The following is a 5,520-nucleotide window of genomic DNA, read 5'->3' on the forward strand; positions in this document are numbered from 1 at the left end:
CCGAGACACCCCCCCTTCCCGGTGTCCTACCTCCTCCCCCCTTCCGCTCTCCAGCCTCCGCGGGGCACTCCGGCTACCCCAGGCCCATGCAGCCTGCCCCATCTCCCGCCTCCCTTGACCCACGCTGAGTGGCTGCAGTGCGTTGGGGTCCAAGACTTAAAAGAGGTTCTCCCTCTCCTGCACCGAAGGGGGCCTGCAGGGAGAAAGGCTGAGAGGGGTGAGGGGGATCTGCCTCCAGGGAGCAGCGGGGCTTTGGAAGGGGTGCATCCCTGCAAGCCGCTGGTGATCCGGACCAGGTCTTGGAGGGACAGGTCGTGGGAGTTTCCGAAGCGCGCCATGGGGAGCCAGACCTGGCTTTGTCACCAGGTGAAGCCTGCAGGGGGCCGGGAACCGAGTGAGCCTTGCCACCCTGACCCCTGGTGGGGGTGGGGAAGAGGGTGGAGGCCCCTGACCTGCGGGATACTGGTGGGGGGAGGAGAGAGAGGGGGCGGGGCGGGGAATAGGGTAAGGCTGCCCCCTGGCGCTTGGAGGTGGTACAAACCTGCGCCCAAAGCCCTCGGCCTCAGGCCTCAGCTCCCAAGGTTGTCGGATGCCCCCCTGAACTGCTCCGATGTTTCCGAAGGTGGAGTTTCAGTGTGTCCCCGCCACCGCGGGCTCCCCCATTGACCCCATAGCTGCGGGCCGCAGATGGCTCATCTCGTTAAGCTAAGCTCGCCGCAACCAGCAGCTGTAGGAGGCAAAGCAGTTCCAGACCGAGGCTGCTCGGGGAGGGGGTCACGGGGCGTGGGGAGGAGCAGGGCTGTGCTGAGTCTGGGGGGACCCTGGAGGAAGTAGGATCACCCTCCTCAAGCCAAAGACCCCCCTTTGGCCTGAAGCTCGGTCTGGAGACAAAGATGCAAGGGAGAGGGTAGTCGATGGGCCACCCGCGGGGGGAGCAGAGAGGGACAGAGGGGGCCTGCAGTAGGAGGCTCAGTGAGGCCCCGAGAGCACTCAGGTGTGGTGGACACCCTCAAGAATCTGACCTCCCCTCCTGTCTATGGGGTGAGGACAGCAAGGGGAGAAGACAGAGCCATCAGAGCCACAGGGCCAGTGAGGGGCCAAGCAGCTGGAAGTTGCTAGAGAGACAGCACAGGAAGGTGGCAGTCAAGAATGGCTGCCTCCTCTCTCTCCCTGTGTGAGTTCCCACCTTTTCAGGGACCACTGTCTCCCACGGGGGTGTCTCCCGACCTTTGAAGTCCTTCCCCTGATGGCACCCACATCTGGAGGGGGGTGACGTGCAACAGGCACCCCAGCCCTCCGTCCCTCCTCCTCTCCCCGCTCAGTGACGCTACCCCCATGCAGGCTCCCCATGACCCCTCTCCACTTCTCCTCCTGGGTCCTCTCACAGCCACCTCCTCTCAGCAGGGTCTGCTGCTCTGTGCCCCCACTACCAGCCCTGGCCAGGCCTCCGCAGCTGGCCTGGGCCATGCACTGAGCGGGCCCCCTCAGTGGGCTCTCTAGTCGCTGAGACGAGACCTGGATTTGCTCGTGGTCTTCTGCACTCTCCCTCTGCCTCCGCACCTCAGCTCCCAGGCCCAGTGGGCCCCTTCCTCCCTACCTTTGCTGCCTCCCCTGGGGCCCGCAGGAGGCAGAGGAGTGCCGGCATCATTTGGGCTTTCAGCTCACGCACATTCCTGGCTTCCTTGGTGATTGTCGGGCTGGGCTGCCCTGGGGACAGCTCCATCTGGGCGCCGAGTACCCAGGGGACCCAGCTCACACACACAGGCTAGTCCCGGGAAAGGAGGTCTCTACTCAGTGTCAGGGCTTTGCAAACTGTCGCACGCCACCAGCCACCCCGGTCCCCAGCCCTGTCTGAGCCAAGGCCTGTCCTGCCAGGCCTGTGACATTTGTGGCCCTTGGAGGGTGGTTCCACTTCCCAAGTGAGGCCCGAATATGCAGGACTGGGTGGGCTGCCCTGGGGACCTGCTTCCCTGGCCAGAGTGCCTACTTTGAGAAAGAAGCCAAGTGGCCCAGGCAGTCAGTGCCTTTCAGACCCCAGGGAGGCCTGAGGATTTGGGGGGGGGGAGCTGGAAAGTAGGGTAGAGGGGTGAGCCGTACGGAGGGCAAGGAGGAGATGGCCGGGGAGTTGGGGCTTCCACTCGACCAGTGCCCACAGGTGGTGGTGCCCACCCAGGTGCAGGGCAGCTGTGGACTGGGCTGGGCTTATCCAGAGGGTCTAGGCTGAAGGAGGAAGGGTGGGGGCTTGGCGGACAGATGGCAGGGCCAGCCAGGACAGGCAGGCACAATGCGCTCTGGAATGAGAATTAGCTGGGACAAAGGGGAAGCTGGGGTCCACCTTGAAGGGCTTTGTGCTGCGAACTCCCCGGCTGGCCTGGCGGGCTGGCAGTGAAAGCGGAAGCAAGCTTGGGAGGGGACAAGCATGGCGACAGAGGCAGCCTTTGGGGCTGGGGGGCTCTCACCCTGGCCTCATGGGACGGCGAGGTGGGGTGCAACCCGAGAGGCCTGGGACCTGCGGAAAGGCCAGAGGAGGGCAGCACAGAGATCCCTAATAAGATGATGTTTGCTTTTATATTTTAAATAAACTGTTGTGGTAGAATAGTTTGAGATTTATGAAAAGATTGCTGAGAGGCGACTGGAGAGCCCCTGTACATGCCCCCCCACGCCCCTGTTGGTAGCATTTGCTATTCGTCAGGCACATTGGCGGCAACGAATGAACGGTCTGAGAAGCTGCCAGGCACAGAAAAAGGACATCTACCAACCTTGCCAGTTGGTTGTCCTGTCAGGTCCTGTGCAGGATGGCTCCCAGTGGAATCGGTCTGAGGCTTCTGCGCGTACACTGGGGTTATGGGCTCTAGGAGAGGAAGGCTACAGCAGCGAAGTGCCAGGCTCATCACATCGTCTACATCTCAGGCACGTGCTGTCCACGTGAGCGGGCACTGTTGAGGCTGCCCGTGCTACCTGGAGTGAGGGAGTGTTTGGCAGGTTCCAGTTCGGGAGTCGTCGAGGGAGCCCTGGCTGGTCCGGCTCCCTTCTTGGAGAGGGGCTGTCCACACACATGAGTCGGATTGGCCACAGGACACGATCTCTTCTCCACATGCATTTCTTCACGCGTGTATCTCAGGAGGGGCTCATGAATACAGATTCTGTCTTTGGAGTTATGGTCCAGGGCTCCTTTAAATTGTGCTGGTGATGAAGGATAACACAGACCACCAGAACAATGAACAGATCTGTCCCAGAGGAAATGCAGCTGGAATGCTGCATTTGGAAGCGAGAATGGCCAGACTTCATCTCACCTACTTTTGTCATGTGGTCAGAAGGGACCATTCCCTGGAGAAGGATACGATGCTTGGTAAGGTGGAGGGTCAATGAAACAGGGGAAGGCCCTCAACGAGATGCACTGACACAGTGGCTGCAACGATGGGCTCAGGTCTAGCAAGGATTGTGTTTCATTGGGTTGTACATGGAGTCACTATGAGTCAGAGACAACTGGACGGCACCTAACAACAATGCCTTGACTTATTTTGTTGCTCAAATTGTTCTGTCTTTGGCCACTGGCAGCTCTCTCAGTTGGCTTCTCTGTCCCCTTGACATACTCCCATCAGTGTGTGCGGCATCACTTCTTTTCTGTGAAATGCTCCAGGCTCATCTTGTGTCTTTCCTGCCCCAGCCCAAGGGTGGGCTGCCCTGGTGACCTGCTTCCCTGGCCAGAGTGCCTACTTCGAGAAAGAAGCCATTTCTCCAAGGAGCCTCTTATTGGGGGATGGTATTAGAAATAAAGAATGGGGTACATGGAGTGCTTGCTGCTTCTAGGCCTCTCAGCTGATGGAACAAGGAAAGTTGTGCATACACCAACCCGTGCGTGTGCAGTGCTGGAGGTGCTCACTCGGCTATGCCAAGAGCTTTGGAAGACAGCTACCTGGCCAACCAACTGGTAGAGGTCCATATTTGTGCCCATTCCAAAGAAAGGTGACCCCACAGCATGTGGAAGTTATTGAGCAATATAATTAATTAATAATTAATTTTACGCAAGTAAAATAATTAATTATTTTTACGCAAGTAAAATCTCACTGAAGATAATTCAAAAATGGTTACAGCAATATATTGACAGAGAATTTCCAGAAATGCAAGCTGGATTCAGAAGAGGACGTGGAACAAGGGATATCATTGCTGATGTCAGATGGATCATGGCTCAGAGCAAAGAATACCAGAAAGATGTTTACTTGTGTTTTATTGACTACGCAAAGGCATTTATTTGACTGTGTGGATCATAACAAATTATGGATAACATTGGGAAGAATGGAAATTCCAGAGCACTTGATTGTACTCATGAGGAACCTGTACCTTGACCAGGAGGCTGTCATTTGAACAGAACAAGGAGACACTGCATGGTTTAAAATGAAGAAGGGAGTGTGTCAGGGTTGTATCCTTTTTCCACACTTATTCAATCTATATGCTGAGCAAATAATCCGAGAAGCTGGACTATATGTAGAAAAATGTGGCATCAGGATTGGAGGAAGAATCGTTAACAACCTGAGATACGCTGATGACACAACTTTGCTTGCTGAAAGTGAGGATGACTTGAGGCACTTGCTGACGGAGACTGAAGACTACAGTCGGCAGTATGGATTACACCTCAAAATAAAGAAAATGAAAATCCTCAGCAATAAGGAAACAAACAACCCAGTTTTAAAAAGGGCAAAATCTGAACGGACATCTCACCAAAGAAGACAAGGCTTTCACCAGATGCAAGTTTTACAAATATCTTCTCCCAGGGATTGTAGCTGGCACTCACCACCAAACCCAAAGTCATGTCGATTTTCTCTAATGTTTTCTTCTAGGAGTTTTAGGGGTTTTTTTCGCTCCTTCTCCTGGCAGTCTGTGGTATTTTCAGTATTCTTCACCAACACAACAGCTTAAATGTATCAATTTAGGTCTATGATCCATCTCTTTTGAGCTAATTTTTGTAATGTGTCCCCTGAAAGGATTTCAAAAAGCTATTTATCTACCCTCTACAGACACATTGTTGTTGTTGTTATGTGCCATCGAGTCGGACCCAACTCATAGCGGCCCCTCCTTGGGTTTCTGAGGCGGTATCACTACAGAAGTAGATTGGCCCATCTTCCTTCTGAGGAGTGGCTGGTGGGTTTGAACCACCAGCCTTCTGGTTAGCAGTTGAGTGCCTTAGGCACTGCGCTACCAGAGATCCTCTACAGACACATACCCATGTGCATTTTGGAGTTGACACCTATAGTCTTTCAACAGCCGTTGCCAAGGGGGTAATTTCTGGGGTCTCATCTCAAACTTTGCCTGCTGGCTCTTCTTTCCCAGGGTCACTTTTTTCTTTTTCTTTTCTTTCTTTCTAAATTGTGACATGGGTGAAAGTTTACAGAGCAAATTCATTTTCCATTTTGTTTCAGGGCATTGAGTACATTGTGCCCTACCACTTCACAGCTCCCTTCCCACTTCCTCCCTAGAGTTCCCTCTTCCCTGGGTCCTTCTTTCCTACGCTTTCCTGCCCCA

Source organism: Orycteropus afer, unplaced genomic scaffold, assembly GCF_000298275.1.
Source record: "Orycteropus afer afer isolate SDZICR_OR568_19922 unplaced genomic scaffold, OryAfe1.0 scaffold00713, whole genome shotgun sequence".
NCBI lineage: Eukaryota > Metazoa > Chordata > Mammalia > Tubulidentata > Orycteropodidae > Orycteropus > Orycteropus afer.